General features: G+C 48.6%; 1 protein-coding gene across 3 annotated transcripts in view; it reads left to right on the forward strand.

The window, feature by feature from the left end:
* LOC138566577 (galactosylgalactosylxylosylprotein 3-beta-glucuronosyltransferase 1-like) overlaps positions 1–24,607 on the forward strand; it is a 327,890-nt gene that overhangs the window by 294,220 nt on the left and 9,063 nt on the right. The window lies entirely within an intron of this gene.

A 24,607-nucleotide genomic window follows, 5' to 3' on the forward strand; every position in this document is an offset into this window, starting at 1 on the left:
AAGCGTTGCCGAAATAAGGTAAGTAGGAGGCGTGGGGGGGTAAAAAAATAAAATAAAATCAGATGGAGGGTGGGGGAAGACGGCAGCGGGGGGAGCTGGCCATCAGACAGCTTGAAACGCGGGCTTGTACCGGCGGTTCAGGCCTGCGTTCCTAGCCATCTGATTGGCTGACTCCCCCTAGCCCAGGTACTAATGGCTTTTCAGTTCACTCACTCACCAGATGCTTTCTAAGAAGGGAGAGTTCTGTTCCAGGCCTCCATCTTAGGCCCTCCAGGACTTCTTAAACCACAATTGGCAACACTAGGTGAGTGATCTCATCTTCTTTAGGGTACCCTGGAAGGGGGATAGCTTTCCACGGGTTGGTTGGGTGAGGAGGCACCCCAGTGGTCCTCGCCGTGTTAAAGAAAAACCAAGGTTCCACAGTCTGAGGCTAAGTTCAGAAGTGAGTCTTAGGATCCTCACAACGAGTTATGACAAAGTCCTTTTCCTGTCTCTTTTGCTGCTTGGAAGAGCACCCATGGGGCCCAGACCTGCATGTTCCAGTGGATGATGGGTGGTGGGGGGTCTTGTATAAAAGCAAGTCCAGCCAGATCACAGTACTGTGGGTTGTTAGAGCATGTTGTGGCTGGCAGCCAAATGACTTTGGTGTGTTCTACGAATAGAGTGTATAATTGGAGGTTGAAGGAGGTGAATGGAGGAGGGCACCATGGTTAGAGTCTGGAGGAAGAAGGAGGAGGCAGTGAGGATTTGGATTACGAGGCAGTAATGTCAGGAGGAGTTGGTGGTAATAGTTTGTAGAAAGAGAAGGTAACATAAGAGGAGCAGGTGGTGAGCGTTTGGAGGAGGAGGAAATATTAGGAGGAGGTGGTAGTGGGAGTTTGGTGGAATAAATGCTAACATAAGGAAACGCAGGTGATGGACTGATATAAGCAACAGCAGACGGAGGAGGCAACATCAATAGTAAGAACAGGAAGGTACAAGTTGGGTGGAGTCATGAGACTCAGAGCAGTGAGGACTCTAGGTGTCAGAAGGTCTCTACATTCTACCTTGAAGGCAGAGAAGAGGCTGGGGCCATAGCAGGGGAAACTCTTGAGAAACTCGACTCTTGACTGAAGTTGTCAGCGGTATCTCAAAACATTTTAACCAAGCTCACAAGGAACTGACTGGAAATTCGACTTGTTGAACACCATTTTTTTAGATGGATATGGGTATTGCATCTGAAATCCTGCATCTAGACAGTTAGCTGCGAATCATCAAGCACGAGGGCGGATAGACTTTTGTCTGGAATGTAATTGTTTTGTGCAGGCTAAAAATAAAGACTGAAATGAGAAGTCCTACATCCTATTGTTTGTTCATCCCTCTTGGCCTCCATGACACATGCCTGATGATCTCCATCAATGAGCTATTCCAGGGCTTCCAGACAGGATCCCCACAAACGGGCAAAAACTGTCCCCCACCTTTCTGCTGATGATATGAACATTCTTCTCTTTTATTAGTATTATTAGTATAGTATTTATTGGGCGTGGACCTAGCTTTGAGAAGCAACAGAGTGCTTTACAGACATATACAACAATACAGATACACAACAGAGTGCTATACATAGGTATGCAACATTACAGATGCATAGCAGAGCGTTTTTCAGAGGTAAAAATAGAACAGATATACAGCGGGGGTGGGGTACAGAGGAGGGGTAAAGCTGTACTGGGTGGCGGGGAGGAGAAAGGCAGGCAGTGTCTAGCGAGGCAGGTGGCACAGGGGCAACGTGATGGCCTTGGTGTTCAGCAGGAGAGATTCCTTGAAGCGGTGGGTCTTGATTTTGTTTCTGAATTGTAGGAGAGTGGGGGTGAGTCTGATGCTAATGGGGAGGAGGTTCCATAGTCTTGGGGTGTGGGCAGAGAAGGCTTGTTTTCTGGTCCTTTCCTTTTTGCAGCGGCAGATTTCAAGTCTGCATGTGTCCTGGTTTTTGGTGGTGCATTGTCTGCCGGGGATGCTGAGTTTCTCTGCGAGGTAGCTGGGTGATGTGATGGCAACTGCCTTATAGATGATGCAGCAAGACTTGAAGGTGATTTGTGCTTGCAGTGAGAGCCAGTGAAGGTCGATGAGGGCCAGGCTGATGTGCACGTATCTGCATAGAACCTTAATGAGGTGTGTGGCTGAGTGTAGGACACTTCTCAGGGGAACAAGTGAGGATGACAGAAGGCCTGTAATCAATTCATCTTATAATGTTTCCTGTCTTCACTTCAGTATACATAATTTATGCATTCACTACGGAGCAACTCCTACAGCATTCTCACGTTTCTACAGGTATTATATTGATCATGTGCAAAAGCAAAAGTTTAAATACATATGGATGCATTTCCTGTGACAGATCAGAAGATAGAATGATTGATTGATTAATTGATTGAATGATTGATTGATTGATTGATTGATGGAGAGTTTTATATTGTGCTATTGGGACGAACCAAATCATATGTAGGTGCAGCTGTTATAAAAATGAATCAACAAAGTGTTACCAGATACGGGAACATTTGCTAAGTGGCCACCTTCACTATTTAAACAGATAGGTTTTTAACTTTTCTCGGAACTGGCAGAAGGACTATACTTTCCTAAGCTCCAGTGGGAGGCTATTCCAGAGTTTAGATCCAAAACAGAGTATCTGCGATCACCTCTAGACACAAAGTAAGATGGAGGGATGGCCAGCAACAGCGTATCCCCTGAGGCTTAATATATTTACCAAATATGAATATACTAGATCATTCAAGCATTTGAATACCATACATCAAATCTTAAACTTGATCCTGTCCTCCACGGTAGCCAGTGGATGGATCGATGCAGCCCTAAAATTAGGAGCAGACTTAATCACTCCAACCACCAGTCTAAGCGCCACATTTTGAGCCTTCTGCAGATGTATTTGTATGTCAGGAGCCCTGGCTAAAAGACTATTACAGCTTGGATAGCTCTTTGTGTTAAGCACCCATTGTAGAGATGTGTTTTCATATAGCAGATTACAATACCAAATTCAATTAAGGCCAAGTCAGCCTTTCCTATCTGTGCACTTGATAAATCTGCCTATATATGTAGTTTGTTTATAGGACAATAGGTGCTGTTATTGCCAATGTACCCGCACCAGATAGCGGTTGTTATAAAAACTAGAAATCGATTCTGGGTTGTAAAACCTAGGCAGCCACCCCCAATGATGAGCATAAAGTATTAGTGCAGAGATGTGATTAGTTGCCCAAATTCAAGACTGTGGAATCAAAGCGTCCATGCTTGTATCCTGGCTTTGCCAGCAGCCAATTCAGTGATCCTGGATTAATCATATTATATCACTGACAATACAGTGTTGTCTTCTGTGAAAGGGTTGCCTTCCCACATGCTGGTGGAATTGTTAAACCTATCTTTCTTTTTATGTAGTCCATTTGAGTGCCGGGGGTTCTAGAAAGAAGAGCGTGGATGAGATTACAAGCCTCTGGAAAGCATATTTTAAGTTCTGCTTAGTTGACAAAAAACAGTTTGCTTTTTTTGTACAATGCAAATGTTCTTCTGCACATCATGAATAACAAACCACACGTTTGCATTTGGGTGCATATATAACGTTTAAAAGCACATCAGTTAGTGTGCTGGTACTTGCACACTTCCCTTGGTGATGGAGATAATGAAGCTAGAACAATTCCCATTTCGCGTAATATGCTTCTTGAATTCTTTTGCTTTAAATGGTCACGTTGGGTTATGTAATGTGTGTACTTTAAAAGTCAGTTCACGTAAATTGCATTATTTATGTTCATGAAAGTCAAATGTAAGAACAGGAAATGAAAGTGTTAAAGTGCAGAAATTGTAGGCTGTGTGAAAATGTGTGAGCCAGGGTATCTCATGTACTCTTGCATTGCCTAACCTGTCAAAATTGCCTATACCTAAACCTTTCAAAATTGTCAGTCTTTGTTAGGCAGAAACCTGTGCAGTTCCCTTAGGGAACACTGCAAAAGATTTAAGACTACAGGTGTTGGCAGTAAACCAACTTGGTAGCAGTCTGTACCACCCAGATTTACCTTGTAGCTGTGGCTGAGCAGTCAGACTTCCCTCAAGAAGAGTTAGGCAGTATGCAAAGTATACTCAATTGGCACTCAGATACAATAATACAAGCAAACACTGACCAGAGCTTTGGTATCAAAGTATATAATTATTTATTTAAAAAAAACACACAGTTGAAACACTCCAGCACTCTTATTGTAAAATATTCTAAACACAGTTACTATTATGATATATACACACCTTTTTCCTTATTAGATAACTCACAGTAAAACACCACTTATTTTCATACAGAGGTGAGCGCTTAACTAGATTGCACTCTAATAAGTTTGTGAGAAAGGGAGGGAAAAAGACAGAAGATCAAGAGGTACACCACTCTATGATCCAGGAACACTGTTAGCAAGGCAGAGAGCAAAAAGTCACTGGTGAGCCAAAGTCCAAAGGCTGGGCCCACTCTTAGAGGGAGCAGAGCACAAATGCGCCCACGATCACACAGTTACACTAGGCTTAGAAAGTCTTGCAGAGGGTTCAAGAAGAGTTTAGAGAGGCTTAGAAAAGTTTAGCCAAGGTGTCCCAGGCTAACCCAGGTTCGAAAGCCGGGGCTAAATCTACCCTGTACAGTCGGTAGCAAGGGAAGCCAGGCGGGACACGGTACCTTAAGTGGGAAGGATCCTCCAGCGGTGGCAGCTGTTCCTGGTAGTGGGTGCAAGTTGTGTAGTCGTCCAGGGGAAGAGAAGATCTCGACTTGGAGGAAAGATTAAGGTCGTTGCACTACCAGGGAAGAAACCAGCCACTGAGTTTTCCGGTTAAAGGTGGTACCTTCGTTTCGCGGTTGTGGTAAAACGTGGTATCCCGGTTGCTGGGGTGCTTGGCACGGGCAAGGCGGCCACGAGGTACGTCGGGAAAGTGAAAAGACGGTGAAACTGGTTATCCCCACCAGTCAATGTAAGAAGACTCTCCGGCGGGAGATCTCCTCTGTCGTTGGGAAAAGTGGTGAGGCGGTCCAGCAGGGCTCCACCGGTGGTGGTGTCATGGCAGGTCGGCTCAGCTTCTCCCTCGTCGGATTCTTAGGTCCTGTGGCGACTTCTGAAGTTCCAGTCCCCAAAGCCCTGCTTTTATGCAGCAAACCCCCATTCACTCAGCCTAGCTGTCACTCAAACATGCTAAGTGGTGAGCCGGCCGGCTCACCACTTGGGCCAATCAGGATGGAGTGCGACTTCAGTTGCCTAGGCAACTCAGTCCAGGGTGCCTAAATTTCCCTCCACCCCTCCTAAGTACCCCAGATAGAGTGGCACCACTTTGGAGGGCTTCTGTGGAGAAGCCCGCCAAAAAGTGGAACAAAGGGCTCGACTTGGGTTGGAGTCACAGAAGAGAACACAAACGCCATTTTAGAATCAAGTTTTGGCAAAAAATACCAACCGGAGAATTAATATTAATTAAATAAACTGGCGGTATGTTCGAGGCTACCGTAAATAATTAAATAAAGATAGTAGCCTAAAACAATGGGAAATCCCGTAGGAAAATATTCGCGGTTGAATATAAAAAGTAGTATCCACTGCCACCAGCCAAAACTCAATCAGGGAGGACGGAGATGTGCCCCCTCGACTAACAGACCCTGGGGCAATCGAATTGCCCCAGCCAGTACATCCACAATATGATGGTTTGTACTGGTTCTGTTCAGAATTTAAGACTAGTAAAGTCAATGGTGACTTTACATGCCCTGGGAGACAGTAGTCAGTCCCAGGGTATGGAGTCTATACTGGGGGGTCACTATGACACCCCTGTGTCACTGCACTGAGGGTGCTGTGTAACACACATCACAAAAACACATGAAGCCCTATGGAGTAAAAGACCCCATAGCCCATTAAACACATCTAGATTCAAAGAAACACACTCAAATCATGCCCAAGAGTGAGGGTAAAAGAGTCTCACTCTTGGCAGGAGAAAAAAATAAACCCCAAAAATTCAGCAAAGCTGCTGGGGGACTCACTAGGTTAGGAAATTGAGCCTAAACAGAGAATTCTCCCTATCAGTCTTTCAGAGTGATTTCATTCTCAGGTACTTCAAAACACTTTATGCTTTCACTGTCTATAGTGTTGCTTCGTCTATAATAATAGTTGGCATTGCTATATTGGCACACCACGGTCACAGGTTTCTTTGCTTGCTAATGGTACCACCTAAAAACGATTTCCCTCTTCTAAGGCAGTCTGTTTGGATATGGACAGCTTCCTGCTAGCTTCTAATCTGCATCTACTAGCTATGATAATGTGTGTGTATCATTCTGCTTGCTTCCAATTGTCCCCTCTATCTATGCTTGAGCACTTTTGCATCATATGAGGCTGCTAACCTAAATCCTCTGTCTATTCTAGGTTATGTGTACTTTTTTCATAAGATCTGTGTCCTGCATTTATACCACAGCCCTAATACCTTCCTCTTGACTGCTATTGATAAAAAAAGGTGTACTGTACCTAAGCTAGAACACACACCCTTGTTGTGGACTGCTAATGTTGCCCTTGAATGAAAGGGATAAGGACTTGAAGGAGGTACCCAAGCTTATTTTCATAGTTGTGAGGCAGTATATCAAGTTATGGGTTGTGATCGTGATGAGGGGAATGCAAACATCTGGATTCAATTTGGTTCCATGGAAGGGGGCCCTAGAGGTGTCCATACCCTGGGCACAAAAAATGCTGAAGATGGACCTGCAATTTGGTCATTGAATGCATAAGAGTCTCCCCAAAGTGTGTAGCCCCTGCAAGCAAGCCCTGATTTCCCGCCAGGTTATTTCATGATGGCAGTGAACTCCCTGGTGTGCTAAGGGTCCAGGATGGCTGATGCAAGTAGGGTACACAAAATGCTCTGCAAGCATTTCTGTATGGATGTCAGCTCTTGAGCCGAAACCTGGCTTGCCCAGACAGTGCCTCAGAACTTGCTTGGTTAAGATCAGGATAGGCCCTCTTTCCTTTTGGTTAATCGGCTTGGTAATGTCTTAAGAGTATGTAGAAAGGGAGGGTGGGATGATGGAGTTACTCACCATATCGTCTCCTGTTGCTAGTCCATAGTCCCCCTACCTCCATGATTCCTCTCAACTTCACTAATAAGTTAGACATTAGTCATATATGACCCTTGGGGAACGGAAAGGGATTGATGAGGCATGGCCGAGGTGTCATCTGCTGGAAAATGGCTCAGGTCTTGTTCCCCCTTGGACAGGAAGTTCCAAGAAAATGGAGCAATCCAGACCATGGACTACGAGTACAGCAGTCACTATGGTGAGCAAGAGTGACAGATTCCCACAGAATCCCTCTGATTTGAGCAGATACTAAAGAAAAAGACAGATTCCATAGGTATTCATTGGTTTTGTGTCAGCATGAAAATGGCAAGCATAAAACCAAGTGGTTTTTGAATGTGGAGCGGGAATGAAAGGCAGAATCATGACTTAATATCCGTACCATTCAAACCAATTCCAAGAATCTGCAAAATCCCCTGAAGCAAAATAAAAAGTGTGAAGATGGGCCTTACACCTTCAGTCTGTCTTTGGCATGTGTTTTTTCACTACTTGGGACTGGAGAATGAGGCCCCTTATGTTATATGGAATATGAAGGTGCAGCCATTCTGAGGGGGGGGGTTCTCATTTTCATTTGGGAATTCCTCATGTCAGTGAGGGAATCCCATGTGCATCCAGGCCCGTTTGCTTTCCAGAATCAGGTGCAGGGGTTACCTGGATGCCCTTGGGAGGGCCAACATTAAAATGCACCACTGATGATTTCTTTCAGCAAGGCAGACGAAGAACTATATGTAGGCACCTGACTTGCCAGTTGAAAGGGTGCTTCAGGAGATCTACTGCACCTTGTGTACCTGAACCGCAATGCATCCTAAGTAGGGGAGATCTGCAGCACACTCATTGAGCAGTGGTTGAACTTGCCGTTCCATGGCATTATACTGAGCAACGAGGCTGGTTTATTGACCAACCAAATGGCAAAATCCAATCAGACACAAAACCAATGGATTCCTATGAATTCACATTTTTCTTTAGTACCTGCTGTAATCCAGGGGGTTCTGTGGAAATGCACCAACATACTCACCAAAGTGACTATTGTACTCCTAGTACATAGTCAGGGTTCTGCTGTACATCCTGCCAAACATGTGCTTCTGGGACAACTGGCTTTACAGTGCAGGGAATGTTCAGGAAGCAGGAATCAAGTATGTATGTAAGTTGAATGGAACAAGTGTTAATGCAGGCATGCATGTGAGGGATTGTCTATGTGTATGTTGAGATTCTGTGTGTGTGTCTGTGAATGAATGCCATGTGTATGTCTGTGTGCAGAGGGGCCTGGTTCATGGAAAATGGGGAAGGAGGCAGGTTCTTGCAAGTGGGAGGAGAGCCAGTTCTTGCAGGGGAGTCACAGATGAGGTGCAGGTATTGGGATGCTTCATGGCAACACTCATTTTGACAACCACTATTACAGGGCAATGCTAATATGTATATTGTTGAAGACAGAATGAAAGGGCTTCCTACATTGGCAATATCACATGAATAGAAACAGCCAACCTGTGTGTTCTTACAATGGTGCTACTGCGATTATTGAGCATAGCCAATAATAATCTGTCGGTGCTCTTACAGTGAAAATACTGGCATATATTGGAGCAGCCAGAATGAAAATATTGCCTTACATTTGAAATCAGTGCATTATTAGCCACAGAAAAAAAAACATGAGTACAAAAAAAAGAAACTACAATGGAAGTGAGTAAAAATGAATAAAACATACCAGACAAAAGCCTACAAATCTTTTGTTCACAGGCATGTTAGAGGATGGAGCCCACATGGGCACTCAGACACGATGTTTCTGATGAAAAGATGTATTTAGCAACCCTAAGAAACTACAATAATGTAATCTAAAGCTGCTTTTAAAGTCTCAAATGAGCGTAGGAATACAACAGTCACTGATACATTTGCTCTGGCTTCACTGGAACTGTGAACTCTCATGGTCACTATTTTACGGACAGCAGTCATACTCTTTGCACTGATATGCAAGCACATGAGTTTTTCCTTATTGATTCTTAATTTTTCACCCCCTTTTGGAGATATCACTCCAATGCTTGAATACACTCCTCTTTTAGAGGTCCACTCTATCTGAGGAAGCTCCTCGAAAAACGATGTTGCCTCCCGAATATAAGAACATGCAGAATAAAACAATCCCCTACACCTGCAAAAGGCAGGCATTCCCACGGAAGTGTCCACTGAGTCTTTACTCATTAGTGTGTTAGATGATTTGCGCGAGATAACCCTTGCAGGTGAAACTGCCATGCTGATTAGGCTTCTAATAATGTGAGTTATTGCCTGCTACTCCAGGGATTATTCCAACGAGTCTACAAGCCATCTATTGCGAACTGAATTAAATATTATTTTATGGCAATTCCCAAAAAATAACCATTGGGGCGTTTGAATTGCAAGAATTTGCTTTGACATATGGTGAGCCCCAGGGTTTTCTCCTCTTTCCACTGTTATGTGATTGCCTTGTGTCCCAGCTAGCCACTTATCCGATTTTCTGGGCTGTGCTTCCATAGGTATGCTTATAACAATGGAGAGGATACTTTGAGCAATGTCAAGTATTGTCTGGCATCCATTAACAGATGGTTGTGATCAAACCGACTAAAACAAAGTAGCAGCAAGAATTAGATCCTGATGGTCAATGACATGGCTGGCAGTGGCCAGTGGAGTGTTCGCCATTATGTATGGAACATTTGCCCAACCAGTGCAAATAGCTAGATTTACCCCTTTTGCTAACCAGACAGATTACAACTTCAGGGAAAGCAGCTTTGTTAATTTTATAGAACGTCTCCATGTTCCCGTCTCTTAATGCCCAAACAATTCTTGATAAAAGTTTGCATTGTTTAATTCAAGCTATATGATCTCCAGAAGGCTCCTATTTATGAATGCTAGAATGGCCAGAATCGGTCAGCACGTCTACTCTGTGAACGTGGACCTTCTGATCATCTCTAGCCTGCTTTTCATTGTGTTTACTGGTTACCAATAAGCCAGACAATTCAGTTTAAATTACTTTGCATTGTTCGCCAGGCTATTTATGGGCCATGGCCTATTTATTGGACTAGTAAGTGGAAGTAGTTTATCTCCTCTCTAGGAGTATGGTCCTCCCAAATAAATTGTTTAAATCCCTGATATTTCTGCTCATATGGGGCGTTAAAGATTATGGGCCTCATTAAGAGGTGGGCGGTAAGGGATTACACTTCCCCAAAGTGCTCGGTGCCATTGATTGCACACATAGGGCCACTGAGCACATCTATCGCAACCGCAAGCACTGGCATTCCATCAGTGTGCAGGTTGTATGCAATGCCAAGTGAATAATCACCTCTGTCTATGCAAACCATCCAGGGTCCACCCATGACAGTTTCATATTCAGAATGTCACCCCTAAACCGGGACCTGGAAGCTGGGAGACATGGCAACACATTGCTCATTGGTGAGTACAAATGCCTGTGCACATGCATGCATGTCACACACAGACAAATATACAAACCCAACTAATGACAACCATTCTCAACTCCCCAGGGGACAGTGCCTACCATCTGAGCACCTACATGATGACGCCAATACGGAACCGCACCACACCATCGAAGGTAAGATACAACGCAGCCAGGGGCATAGTGGAGCGCACCTTCGAAGTGCTGAATTCATGTTTCCGCTCCCTTGACCTCTCTGGTGGACAGCTACTATATGCACCCCCAGTATTGTGCAGGATCATTTTGGCAGCATGTGTCCTGTACAACGTAGCAACACAGTGGGGCGTATCAGTGGACATGGTGGTTCCCCCACATCCCCAGCCACACGCACGGCTGCTATGCATTGGAGGGCAAAGGGCACGTGGCGAGGCAGCCCGTACCCAGCTCGTGGCCACATTTTTCACCTAAAATCCCACCCCTGAGGAGTGCACACAGACCTGGCACATTCCAGGTGACAATCAATGATGACAAATTGACAGTCAACCGTCACAACCTTACCCCCTTGAGAATGTGTCCTTGGAAGTGCTACATTGTGTGCATCGCTAGCTACTTAAAAAAAAACAATCCCGTGTGATCAAAAGGCACACATGCAAGGTGCATAATCCACCACCCCCATGCAAAACAGCACATCCAAATCCTGGTATGTCACCTACACCCTCCCAAATCCCATGTCACCCGCCCGACACACCATGCCGTGGCATGCAATGTGAAAACACCTAAATAAATGCACAGCACATTACACAACTGTCAGAAAAGTGCACAGTGACAAATGGGAACAGGCCAGAGACAATTCCCTCTGACACGGAATCTGACAAAATGACTGAGCAAAAATGTCCAACCTATACTAAAAGGACGTAAATGCATGCCACCAAAGGTTCAAACACCCAAACTTAGAACCTTTGGAGGCATGCATTTCAGGTAATTAAAAAAGAAAAATAACAAATGCGGGTATACACAGTATAGTGAGCAGGGGTTGTGGTGTGGAACCTTCTGCACCTGCCCAAAAAACAAAAAAAAATCAAATAAAGGAGTCTTCGGCACCGGTTCCCGATCACGAAAGTGAAAGTGAACTGGCGCTGCAGGGACACAGCATGTCTCAGAAGGTAAGTAGGGTGTGCAGGGGGGTATTTTGGGGTGGTATTGGGCATCAGGGTTGGGGTGTGTTGTGGGTGGTGGTGTGGGATTGTAGGGGTATTCAATGCATGTTTCCATGGGAAATGTACAAACCTTTAGTGTTGCGTACATTTCCCATTAGAACTTCTTTGTCGCAGACTTCTCAGCGATGGAAAAAATCACACTGATCCCCTGACACATCAAAAGCAAACCCAACATAGGACTATCTATTCACCAGCATAACATATAATGAACACAGGACCCAACAGTGACAATGTCAGACAGTGACCAATCAATATAGCACAAGTGTCTCAATGTGACATTGCCACCACATGGCCACCTTCCATCTTGAGTGGGTTTCTGACAGCTAAAGGGGGCAGGGTACCGCATACAGCATGAAGTGCATCAACAATGTAGACATGCTAGGCAATACATGAATAAGCAACATGAAAACATACACAAGCCAGAATGCAGGCCAACCATGCCCTGGAGAAACCATCATGAATCCCCACAAGGGGTGTATACACAGGTTGGACTTCAGACTGGCCACATATATGATAGAAGCCCAATGCCTCCATGTAAGTGTAAGTCACATTCACGCGGTGCCATCCTTGCGAGCCCATGGAAAGGGGAAGCTGGAGTGGAATATGTGTCTGGACCCCAAGCCACAAACACCAACACGAGACAAGCCTGTATGGGCCCAGCTGGAACACACAGTGAATGCCTTTGTCTGCCACACAAAGCAACACACTGTCACATGAATGCACAATAGGCAAAAAAAGGAAAACAAAAATGGTCATGGTCAACCCAGGGGTGTGGGGGGCACCCAGGAGGGAGGAGGTGCAGGGTGCACCTCAACACCCACATGCGTAGATGTTGAAATAAAAAAATGATCTTCCATGGGCACATGGTCTACACGGCTACGCAATAGTGAGAGATCAGTCGTCACTGTTGTGACCCTCTGGTTGAATATCAGGAGGTGTGCATGGTAAGGGTGCAAGCATGCCGGTCTGGTAAGCCTGGTCCTGCAGGAAGATGGCATGGAGGTCCCCATGCAGAATCTTATGTGTAGCACAGAGTTCCTCCTGCAAGGCCTCACATGTAGCACAGAGTTCTGCCTGCAAGGCCTCACATGACAGACGGACCTCCTCATGGCTTGCATGGAGTTAAACCGAGATGGTGCATTCCAGCTGCTCCATCTGCTGTTCAGCCCCTGTACCCTGGATAATCAAAAGTGTAGCCAGAGTAGTTCTGAGAGAGATGTTCTCTTCCCTCAGGGCCTCCCTGTGGGCCTCTGCTTCAGCAGCAATGGCTGTGCGCACAGCCTCCAGTTCAGCACGGCGGTCCCTGTTGGCGGCCAACGTGTCCAGCCTATGTGAGCGGCACATGGACCAGGTTGCCTGCTGCTGCAGCGCCACCTGCCTTTGAGGGGGGAGAATCAAATTGCCTACACGTTCCACGCCCTGAGCAATCACCTCACATGATGCTCCCTGTTGCTGTGCAATGGCATACATGGAATTCCCCCACACAGTGTTCCCCGGTGGTTCACGGCCACCGCATTGACGGACAGCACACCTGTTGAGCCAAGGAGACCTGGTCCTTGCAGCGCTGGTGCTGCTTGTGGCTGCAGGACTGCATTCCTCTGTTGATCTGCTGCCCCAGGAAAAGGAGCAACTGGTGTGGAGCATGGCCCTGCATCTGAAACCACCACAAGCGGACATACCTACACTGACTGGCCCCTTGAAGGGAATACCGCCACAGCATCCACTGCAGAATCACTCACCTACGACAGCATGGACAGATCAATATCCGATTCAACATCAGAGACAAAGAGATCCTCAGAGGTGTACCCAGAGCCAGCCCTGGACAGGATGGTGTGGAGCAGCAATGGATGCTCATGGTCTACCACACCACGCCCTCCACTGGTGCCGTGTTGGTCCCTGAACCCTCCAGCCCTCTCTGCCATATCCTCCTCCTCCTCTGCTCCCAGTGCCTCATCACATGCAAATAACCAAAAGAACACATGAGCACACATGTCAACAGCATATACCACACACATAGGCATCACAATGTTGACAGCCAACACATGAAGCAGCCATGTCCCACATGACACAAACTCTGGCATGCACGCAGTTGCAATGAAATGGAAGGGGACGCTGAAAGCAGACATGGACGCGTGTCAAATGTCAAGCCAACACATGTACTGCATGTTGCATAGCACCTGCATCACACACAAGCTGCTGCCTGGCATAGACCTTACACATAAATGACAGATGCCAACAAACAGATGGCATGTAGCATAGGCATGGCAGAACTGTCAAGCAGCTCCAGATGGAATTTAAATAGTACTGTCCTTGACCCATATAAAATGCATGTCACCATACAGTACATGTAAATCACTATGACAAAAAGGACACATGTGTCACAAGATGCAACAACGCTAGTGTGCTGCAATGCAGTGAAGGAAGGCACATGGATACAGTAATGCCAGGTGACTTTGACATCACACAAGTGAATAGGCAAGTAGAAGGCTGAAACAGGGCTCCGAAGTGTGTGGGTGCAGTGCAGTACATGTGTACGGCCTCAACTATCAATAGAAACACAAACACAGTAATTGCAATGTTGTATCATGATGGCACTGTAAGGGCAAGTGCAGCCATCATGTGCAAAGTGTTAGCAGTGGGTTGTAGGGATACAGTAACACCCCCCAACCCATTTTGGGGACTGGCTGGGAGGCAGTGCATGGCTTAGACTGGTGGATCAGAGTACTGTGTCGTAGCAGACAGTTTGGGCAGGGGTCAATTGCATCATCTCAGTCATCTGAGACTACAGCAGATGAGAGGAGGACAGAAAGCACAACACATGAGGAATCATCAGAAGTTCACCCAGACACGGAGAAGCTACAACACCAGTTGCATTGAGGCAGGGAGGCTGGACCAGAGGGAGGCTTACGCTCAACACAGACAAGGACAACCAGAAAATGGCCATGATGAGGAACTGACCTAATGTCATGATGCCTACCTCCAAGGAGCCAGGTCCGACCCAGCGACCCCAGAGGAAGGCAACATTTTCCCCAGGGGAGTGCCAGCGGGCCCAAGCTGGGGCCCTTTGGACGCAGTCCTGGCGCCTTAGGCGCCAGGCTCATGTTGGACCTCTGTCCTGGCGCCTTAGGCGCCAGGCTCATAAAGCTAGACATGTGTTCAAGTGTTTTAATGTGCACTTACCTGATGCAGACCATGCTGCCACATCCAGGCCCTCTTGAGGCCTGAATGGAACTACTTTACCTGTGGGACTACTTTCCACCCGGGTGTGGCCGGGGAAGGATACATACCTGATCGGAGGAAGGATACACACTTGAGACTTCTTCCAAAGCTATTTAAACCACACCCGATCAGCAACTCACGCTTCGCGTTGTTCTGCTCCTCACAGCTGGACGCTCACCGTGTCAGCTCCTGCATCTGGACTTCAGCCACGCCTGTCAGCATCCTGGGTCACCTGCAAAGGGAGACAAGAGACCTTACCAGCTAAATCTGCACCACAGAGACATCACTGACGATCCTGAAAGGGAAGACATTATTTTTAAAAGCATTTTGTTACGATCGCTGCAGCGCTGCATTTCACTCACCTTTCCTGGGTTCCTCCATCTTCAGCAGCGATCATCCGGATACACAGCCACTTCCCAGAGCCTAGAGAAAAAGACAAGAATAAGAGGTGAGAGAAGGAAGGGAATAAGACTTACCTGTTGGGTCATTCCCATTTCATTTCGGGGCTTGCCGCTTCCAGGCATTTTCCGGACCCCGGCCCCTAAGGGGAAAAAAGACATAAGCATTAGCGCTTGCTGCAAAAAGACAATGAACATTATTATTAAACTTGGACTTTTGAACTTGCAACAGAACTTTTACAGAGCCTTACCTGAATAGTCAAGCTTACCTGAACTCCCATCAATCCTCAATCCAGTGAAGTAACTGGGTTTCAACGCGCCCCTGCATCAGAAGCAGGATGGAGAGCACATCCTTCCTGACCCTAAGGTGAGACTTCACGGGGAATCGTGGAAGGGTATCGTGGAGGGTTGGAAGAGAGTGGGAGGCTTGAGCATAACTCAGTCAGTAGGTAATACTCCCTTTTCACGCACAGGGGAATATTCCTGCGAGCCGGAGAAGCCAGAGTAGAGGGCCCTTCCTGTCCATCTTCAGAGTCCGGCGCTTCACCATTGAAGAAGCATCAGCACTCGAAGCCAGACCTGCGCCTCCGTGGGAATCAGGTGAGCGTTACACCTAAATACCATGATAACGATGAAATACCGGAGATGAAGTAGAATGAGTAGCTTTACACTGACCCATAGGGGCCTGCTGGTAATGCACATGGTCCATGAACGAACACTCATGTCCACTTTGAGCCTGTGCCATCTGCACAGTCAAAGTGAGACACCCTACATCAAGGACAAAGGATGTACCACACAGTACTGGACTGGCAGAGTAGCAGAGGTAAGTGTGCATATGCACAGAATTTGGGGACATGCCGTTGCAGTAGTCCAGGGGTGCACAACTAGTTTTGCCAGAGGGCCGAAGGTACATTACAAGCTGTCTACAGGGGGCTAGATTGCCATGCGGGGCATGTGGTGAATTTACGACCCCCCCTGAGGCATTTTTAGTAAGCATGTGGGCGAAAGGACAGGCATTTTGAGGTGTACTTCTTGCCTTTACATTATTACCAAGCCAGAAGAAAAACTGATTTGCCCCTGGGCAATCAATATGGGAGAACAAAATCATCCATGCACCCCAGCAGCAATAACCTCACATAACTGGCTGTCCTACATGTGAAAAAGAGCTGTGCAGATGTGGCTGATGAGTGATCTGTCCACATTAATGACTACATGAGGAAGCTTTGCCTCTGGATCTTAATAGAGAATGCAGCCTCCACCCTTTGCACTTTACAAAATTGCAGTATGGGCAAACTGGGAGGCCACCGGCATCATAGAACGCCATCACATTTAAAGAAACCTTTACATTTTCATCCTCCACACGCCGCCACAAAACACTTTTGCATTCAGAAGTAGTGCCACAAAAAACTCCAATGCCCGCTGTGAACATTGCTTTGTCACCAGGGGAATTAATGAATGTTCTCTTTCCAATACTTTGCTCTGATGCATCATACAGAGGTTGTGTGTACAGGCCATGGAAAGAAAATATAACCAATTTAGTTTGTTTTCTATACTGCTTATAATCATGCTTTACAACACTGGTGTTGGTAAAATTGTGTACTAAATTGGAGGAGCATAAATATTTGCCCCAAATATGCCAGTGTGATGGAGCGTAGCAAGGGAGCCTGAACAAATCAAAAGGTGTTGGGGGCGGGGGGGCTTCCTCCCCACCTCCCTCAGTACATTTTTAAAACGCAAGCATACACATCGACAGACGCATATTTAAATTAAAGTACCTTCTGCCCTGGTCCTGAGGTTTCCTCCCAGTGCTACAGCTCCCGCATAGCACGAACAGGAAGCAAAGAGCACTTACTGGTTCATGCACATGCGTGCAAGAGCTGGATCGCTGATAGCGAAGAGCCTCACTCTGTTTGTATGTGGGAGGAGGCGCATGAGCCCCTCCCTCGCATATACAAACATGCAGTTCCTCAGCCAGAATCCCCAATGGGCCAGACAAGGTTAGGGAAGCAAAATGCCCCCGGTTTTGCATGGCTCTTTGGATATGGAAGGCTAAGGGACAGAACAGTCAATTGGAAACAGTGTTTCCCTTGGACAGTTCAAGCCAGCCGAGGAGCGCGCCTCAGCCGCATAAAGCAGCTGAGTGAGTGCTCAGTGTTTACAATGGGCTGGTTCCTCCATTATGGGCGAGGGTGCCCGTGGGCCAGCGCAACCTTGCCCATTATGGGGAAACGACATTGGAACAACGTCAAAGAATGTATGCACAGGGTCAGTGTAGCTGGAGATGAAATTCTGTTGACTTTGAAGTCATGTACACAAACTGCACTGTTGGTAGTACAGTGATTTTGAACACATGAATGGGCTCATAGACATGCCCTACAATAGAAAGCTACCAGGGTAGCTCAGCAGGTTGAGTGACTGTTGCTAAGATGTTATATATTTAAAACTGGCTGCAAATTGATTGACTTTTTCCAATTCCTTATAAAAACAAGTGCTATAAAATGTGTTCGGCCAGGGGATGTGCTGGGCTGGCAGCTTCCTTAAATTCAGGATGAGGGTGGGGGAATGCCTGCCCCCATAGGGAAAATCAAAAGTTGGCACCCATGAACCAACAGTTTAATTTCCTGATAACTGCTGTCAGCGCAATAGAAGCATGTATTTGCAATGAAGCAGTTTGACAAGCATATAAGAGCTTTAGAAATATATCCTGTCAAAAAACACAAAGGAAGGGACACAGAAATCACTGGGTATTTGTGTGGCAGCCCGAGAAAAAGAAAAACACACATCAAAGAAAATAAATGAATTTAAGCTAAAGAATCATGTTTGTTTGGAAATGTCTTTTGTTTTTCTTTTAGACAAGCTTAAGCTGCACATTTGGAAAACAAAAGTGTGACCAACATGTAGGTAGCCTGCTTACATCAGTGATGGCCCCCAGTGATATTCATGGTCCATTGCTTCCCGGGGTGTCCCTTTCAGGCCAGAAAAAAAAACACAGGCTGTGCAAATAGGTGCAAATAGAGCCTGCTAATGTGTGAATGATGGCTGGGCTGATTAGTACCTTTAGGTCCCCTGCAAAGAATTCTTTGACAGAGGCAAGGGTGGGGGGACAGGCATCAATTAGGGGTGCAATTACCCACTTCTACGGACAACTGTGCCAGCAATGTGCAGGCTTCAAAGACTTTCGTAATGAAGTGCGGCCCGCTTTGTTTTCTTTTGCTTTAAGTGGGCCGCACTTCATTATGAAAGTTCTGTGCAGAGGGAGCCGCAAAGCACGATAGCGCGGGCCGCATATGGTCCGCGGGCCGTATGTTGTGCACCCCAGCAGTAGTCCAACATGTGAATCACTAGTACCATGGAGACAGTGAGCTGCTCGGGGACAGAGAGGCAAGGAAGCATGCCCCTGCGGGGGTCCAGCTTGCAGGGTGATCTCACAGAGACGTCAGTCATGTGATGACATAGGCAGAGTGTTGAGTGGAAGATCATCACAGGCTATCCCCAAACATGTCTGGGAGCAAGGGTATGGACAAGAAAGGCTGCCGAGTGTTTGGCATGTAAGAAGGGTGCCGGTGTGGTGATGAGAATTGGCTCTGTGTGAAGCACATGGCCTGTATGCCGACTGCATCACAACAAGCATGTATCAGTCAAGCATTGCATGGGTCACACATGGCAGTCACGACTACATAGCCTGAACTGGCAGTCAATCACAACACATCACACAATCAAAATACACATGTACTGGACACACATGCATCAACACCCACCGGAAATTGGCCCTCATTACAACCCCGGTGCTAAACCATGGCGCTATTAGCACCATGGTTGGTGCCGGTGTTGTAACGAGTCTGCCATGGTGGAATGGGGAAATACCGCCCCGTTCCAAGGTTGGCGGGGCGGTATTTCCCCATTTCACCATGGCCCTTCCCCATTACCATTTTCGCCCCCTAAGGGCTCAATGGGACTGGGGAAGGTGCTAAGTACTGTACCGCAAATTGCGGTACCGTAATTAGCACCCAGGTCCCTTTGCAGCACCCTACTTTGATGCTGGTAAAACCAGCCGTTAAGGTCGGGTCCCGTAAAGGGACCTCGTAATCAGGCGTTAAGGGTTTAACGGCGCCGACACCTTTTACGGCGCTGTTAAACCCTTAACGCCAGGGTCGTAATGACCCCCATTGTATCATAATCCATCATGTCTCCCACTTCTTGGATCTGACCCACATCGATGAACCCTGCAGCAATTTCCTTGTGCGTAGTGAGTTCATCGTCCTCTGGTGGTGGCCCACTCCCACTCACCAGAGTAGAGGCGTAATTAGAAGCCTGCTTGTTTTTTGCTCGGCGTTGGAGGTCATGCCAACGATTATAGCAATCATCAGCCGTGCGCTTCTCTAATCCCATTGCACTGACACGTTCCGCGATACACTGCCAGTGGGCCTTGCGCTGGGCAGGCGTAGTGTTGCACCCTGCCATCACCAGCATTTTGCGGTTGTACCCCGTCACATAGCCCACAAGTATATCCAGTTCCACTTCATTGAAACTCTTCTTCCTGATGTGCCGGATGCCTGAGCCGTGTCTGGGTTCTCAGCCTCTAGCGCAGGAACACGCTTCCTCCTCTTGGTAGGTGGTGCGGACCCTGAGTGGCTTCTGCCACTCAGGTCAGTAGGGGCAGGAGCACAGGTGAACTGGCCATTCGCAGCAGGCAATGGCAAGAGAACGGAAGGTCGGACTGGAGGCATTGGCTGCTGGGTGCTGTCGCCAGGACCCAGCGCCACAACTGCATTGGTGCCAAGGGCCGTGACCAACACAGTCCTGGCTGGCTGACTCACAGCTAGGGTGGTGTCAGCTGCATCTGCTACTGCAGCTTCCACCACCTGGCTGCTCGGGGCAGCAGATAACACCACTGCCCCAGATACACGTGGCTTGGTCACAGCAACCTAAGCCACACGTGCCTTGGCCTTCACGACACAAAAATCTGAAATGGAGTCTTCCTGTGCCTGTGCCAATACAGCCTGCGGTGGCTGACCCAGAGCCTGGGTGGTGGTAGGCGCAGCTGCACCTGCAGCTTCCACAACCCAGGGGCTTGTGACAGCAGATTACACTGCCTGTCAGGTCAGATAGGCGCTGAGGATGTCCACAGCAGCTGCATCACCCTGACCCGCTGGGGGGCATAGCTGTCCCAGCATGTGCCTGGTCATCCTGCCCACGTCCCCCACCGAGGCCACCTTGGCCTGCCTGGACTCCCTGGCCACCCTGGCCACATGTCCCACTATGGGAGGTAGCCCAGCTTTGACGTCCTTACCACTTGGCAGCCTCCCAACCATGGCACTGGTGGACTAGTGCGAATGGGAGGTGTACACAACAATTGTCCTGGTCAATTGGGGTGTAGGGGGCAGGGTAAGTGATGGTAAATGTACCCTTGTGCATCTGCGAGGCTGTCTGTGACCCCTGAAGAAGAATGACGGGTCACGCAACACTCAGGCACCCCAAAAACAAAAAAACATGCACGCGACCCCTCACTAGCCCACGTGCATGGAATAAACGTCCCACATTACGCCGTGGCACCCAGGAACACAAAAAATGCATACGCGTGGAACACATAGGCTACTCTGACCTCGTAAATGGGGTATGCGACACACAGGGGCAACCACAGCGGGAAAAAAGCATGCACGACTCACTGTGCCAAAACAAGAATTACGAACTGTAACCATAGAGAAGATATCGATATTGCATGTGAACCCACAAGAAGAAGAATCACACGCCTCGGTCCCCACGAAAAGCACGTACAGCGAACTGGTGTCCTATGTGGACCTTTAACCTGTACCGAATGTAACGCCCATGTGTGTCGCATCACTTATGCGCTTACGCGCTGAGGGCCTTTCCTCGAATTCCACGCTAACGCGCTGTTTTGCATGTGCGAAGTCACTCTGCATCAAGCTGGCCATGCGACAACACACTGAAGACCACGCTCCTGCTCACAAGGCCATTTACCTGCCCCCAACACCCCGAGCTGCCTCCTACGAGCCATCTGCTGCTGCCAGCCTCCTCAGTGTGCCTGCTGCCTACGTGCCCTGCAATTTGGTGCCTGCACAGAAGCCATTGCCGGGATCCTGCTGCTGAGACCACCTCTGCTAACAGGAGACTCCAGACTGCTGTACCATCGCTCCACAGCCCAGGCCCAGGACCCAGTTGCCCACACACACCTGCCTCAGGGGTTGCCATGTCATGCCAAGCAACATCTGGGGCTAGTGGCACCCCACCCCCCGGCAGAGAGGCTGAAGCCTGCCAGCTTAAGTCCCAATGAAGTTGGCATCCTGGTGGAGCAAGTCCTGGGGCATTATGATGCCCTCTTCTGAACATTGCGCCTTGACAAGGAAGGACAGAGTAGGATCTGGGCGGACATCGTGGGTGCCATCAACACGCAGGGGGTGGCACCGCATGACTACGACCGCGTCAGGAATCGCTGGGAGGACTTCAGGTCCAGGACCCTCAACAAGGCCCGGTGCCTCGTTACGGCTAATGATGACACAGGGTGCCGGGGCCAGTTGAGCAACAACCAGATGAGGGTCCTGGAGCGCATACAACCAGCGCTTTACCCCCAGGTCCTACAGTTGCAGCTCCGTCTGGACTCAAGTGGTAAGTGTCCATGTGTTCTTGTCCAGCGTAGTGCATGTTGAGGTGTGGCTAGAGTGTGCACCTTGACCTTATGTCTGGCATGTCCCATGTATGGATGTCTGTGTGCAGGCCCATGACAGTGCTGCATGTGAATCCAGTAAAGTGTGTTCCACATCAATGGTGTCTGTGTTGCAATGCATGATGTGCATCAGCATGTGATGAGGCACACATGTTTGCCTGCCTGTGTCTGGACTTGGCCATGTTTGGGGTGTGAGACATGGATGCTCATGTCTCCTTCATGGACATGCATGGTGTACATGTGTGTGTTTCTGGGCAGTGAATGTGTGACTGGCAAATGCCATGGATGCATGATACATGACCATCACAATGCGTGAATTAACTGATGCGGCCCAGTTGTCCATGAGTGCACTGTGACGGGAGGTAGACTTGGCCAGATGCATGACTGTCCGGTGGTGTGTGTGCATGTGTTGTGCATGTCCCATGATGCAAGTGAGGTTCTGCCTCCCTTCTGATGTTCCCGCAGTGCCTTGGACATGGATGTGAATGTCTGTTGCTAGTGCCATGCTTGTTTGTACATATGTGTTGCTTGCACTGACCCGTGTGTTGTGAAGGGTGATGGTAATGACGTTTGACAGTGCCACTCATGTGCATTAGCTTTGTGTCTAGCAGACATTTATTCGGTGCACTGGTACTTGTGTTCAATGTCTCCCTATCTACAGCAGCTATGGAGGAAGAGGGTGGATACAGTGCTGTGGAGCAATGCAGCAGGGATGCCTCCACCAGGCGGATATGCAAGGCCAAGTCCTCCTCCCAGGTTACAACATTTTACGGGAGCGAGGAGACTGGTTCCGCATCTGCAAGAACGGCTGCAGATGCTGAGGGCAGGCCCACGAAGGCGAAGTTGGACGTGGGCTTCTCAACAGCGGGTGGGACGGGTCAGTTCCCACTGGGGCAATCCGATGCGGAAGACAGGCTCAGAGTCATCCAGGTTGGTAGTGGAAAAGGAGGAGGCCGCATTAGAAGAGCACATGGGGCCTGGAGGGGGTGATACCACAGATGCAATTGTTGCAGTCCAGGGGCAGGGGCAGGAGGCAGCGCAGGTCACTGCAGAGGGGCCTGTGCCTAATGCTGTCCCTGATTCTGCGACTGCATCAGTGCGCACCTGCAGTCATGCCTGAGTCCAGGCCAATCCTCAGGTAAAGGAGGAGTCCACATCAACTGACCTTCCTCTAACTGTGGACCAGGCAATCCATGACTGGGTTGAGCCCATGCTAGGCGGTGTCACGATGCGCACAACCTTCATTCGTGATGACGTGCGTGGTTCCTGGTGGGACCATACACCTCATCATGAAGAGGTCTGTGCCATCCTGAACCGGCAAGCACAGCTCATTGTTGCGGGTTTGCTATATGTGCTAGGCCCTGCTGCGACCCCCTGCTCCTCTTCCTCCACAATGCGCCAGTCATCCTCCCTGCCGTCTTCCAGCCCAGATGCCACCAGGGCACCCTGTGGACCTGTCCTAGCCACCACGGCCAGTCTGGTGGAGATCACATCCCTGCACAGTCGGGAGTCAGAGGTTCAGCAGAGGTGGTCACCCCAGCAACAGGACCACTGGCAATGGAAGTTGTGCAGGCACCTTCCAGCAGGGCACGTGCACGACTTCCCCGGGGTTGTCATCATCCCAGAGGCAGTCCTGGTGGCACAGGCACAGGGCACATTGGCAGCAGTGGGCTCAACATAGGAGGTGTCAGGACGTGGGCCAACAACATCACAGGGGCAGGAATCGGCTGACGGGCAGCCCACAACACAGGGGACCCTCCAACACCCATAACCATACCCTGCAGGCAGCACATCACCAGTGACCATACCCTGCAGGCAGCCCACAACACAAGGTACCCCCCAACACCCATGACCATGCCCCGCAGGCAGCTCACACCACGGGGGACCCCTCAACACCCATGACCATACCCTGAAGGCAGCCCATCACCCTTGACCATGCCCCGTAGGCAGCCCACACCACAAGGAACTTCCCAACACCCATGACCATTCCCTGCAGGCATCCCACACCACAAGGGACCCCCAACACCCATGGCCATGCCCCGCAGGTGGCCCACACCACAAGGGACTCTGCAACACCCATGACCATGCCCCGCAGGCAGTCCACAACACAGGCGACCCCCAACTCCCATGACCATGCCCCACAGGCACATCACACCACAGGGGACTTCCCTACACCCGTCACCAAACGCGCAGCCCTTTCCATGCGATTTGGCTGGCGCAAGCGGGGTACGCAATTTCGTGGGGTATGCGAGGCACTTTTCATGTGATTTGAATGGCGTGAGCGGGGTACGGGATTTTGCGGGAGTACGCGAGGCCATTTTCATGCGATTTCACTGCCCCGAGCGGGGTACGCTCCGATATTTCATGCCATTATGATGGAGGGGGGCTGTGTGCTGGGGCAAGTGTACTCTGGAGACCCCCGGCTAGCCCATAGAGCCGAGGTTTGCTCCGAAATACTTTAAGTTGAGATAGCTGCACCTTTGAGATGAATGGGGGTGAAGATTTATTACTCCAACACCAATCAATAAGGACAACTCAATGGTTTGGCTAAGGGGGTCTGTTTAATGACAAGTACAAAAAACAGGGAGTCATGGAAATCAGCAGTGATGC

Source organism: Ambystoma mexicanum, chromosome 2p (assembly GCF_040938575.1).
Source record: "Ambystoma mexicanum isolate Mex_15411 chromosome 2p, UKY_AmexF1_1, whole genome shotgun sequence".
Lineage (NCBI taxonomy): Eukaryota > Metazoa > Chordata > Amphibia > Caudata > Ambystomatidae > Ambystoma > Ambystoma mexicanum.